Here is a 1,303-nt window from a genome sequence, read left to right on the forward strand (position 1 = left end):
CACCTTAATAGGCTGTATATTGTATATTAATCTAAGGACAATCAACTATATTTTCAAAAAATTGTATTGATTCGAGACAAAATTTAAAAAATATGTTTGTTTTTGTTTTATTTGTAATGATAAATATTTTTTAAATAAACAAAAAGTGAAAAAATTAGAGTCTACTAAATTTTTATATTGACTTACATATAAATTAAAAACAATAAGAATAAATTTTATTAAAATAAGTTGATTATTTTGAATGATTTAAAAAAACAAAAAATGAGAAAAGTAGAGTAAAATTGCAAAAAAAAAAAAAAACACGCCCAGTGGGACTCGAACCCACAATCGCTTGATTAGAAGTCAAGCGCCTTATCCATTAGGCCATGGGCGCCTCTGATATAATGTCTTAATATAAAGCTTAAAGTATGTTAGACTGAAAAATATAAAATGTAGTATTGCTGCGGAAAATGATGTGATTTAATATTTTTTTAATAAAGTTTTAATCCCAGGGTGCTCCAAATTTACAATTTACACATGGATCAATCTGCTAGGTCTTCATAATAAAATAAGTGCAGTGCAGTTCAGCCCAACCCATTATTTATGCCTTGACCTCCAACAAACCAATGTAAATGAACCAGCCGGAGTTGACAACAAATTTTATTTTATTTTATTTATCTATATGTATATAAGAAATTTAGAGTAAGATGATGATGTCTCTATTGAGTCAACATAAAACAAAATGTAGCATAAAGCTGAAAAGTTAATATAGAATAAATATATTGGAATATATCAATCACATATAAAGCTGAAAAGTATCGGCTTTCTCGTTAAACAAAGAAAACAAAGTAAAACTAAATTTATCAAAAAAGAGAAAGAAAACAAGGTAAAAGAAAAAGATGACAGAAGTATAGATGAGACACAACTATAAAAGAAAATGTTAAAAAAAACAAAATAAACAAATGAGTTTTATTAAAAGGCGAGAAGAACCGAAAGAAGGCATATGGATGGCAAAATAATGCATAAACCAATGTAAAGTGGACGAGAGAGTTCTTCGATGTCAAGAAAGAAGAGTGAGAGTATGTTATTTCGTTGCTTAGGTTAGACAAAATCTGCTAATATTTCACAACCGATTTGTGAACTTTAATGTTGGGTAAAATATAACTCACTATAATAACGCATAAAAAAAAAAAAAAGCTCTCAGTATAAGTGTACAAAGGGTCTTAATATTTTTGAATGTCCTTAATCTAAAAGTTCTATCTCTAATCAAAAATATAATTTTAAAAGTTATAAATTATTTTAAAATATTATATTTTTTCTGAAC

The 1,303-nt window shown here is 26.6% G+C and overlaps 1 non-coding gene across 1 annotated transcript; it reads right to left on the reverse strand.

The window, feature by feature from the left end:
- Window positions 1-300: 300 nt before the first annotated feature.
- Window positions 301-373, reverse strand: TRNAR-UCU (transfer RNA arginine (anticodon UCU)). Its single transcript has one exon. It is a non-coding gene; the product is annotated as a tRNA-Arg (tRNA).
- Window positions 374-1,303: the final 930 nt, after the last annotated feature.

Source organism: Cicer arietinum, chromosome 4 (assembly GCF_000331145.2).
Source record: "Cicer arietinum cultivar CDC Frontier isolate Library 1 chromosome 4, Cicar.CDCFrontier_v2.0, whole genome shotgun sequence".
Taxonomy (NCBI): Eukaryota; Viridiplantae; Streptophyta; class Magnoliopsida; order Fabales; family Fabaceae; genus Cicer; species Cicer arietinum.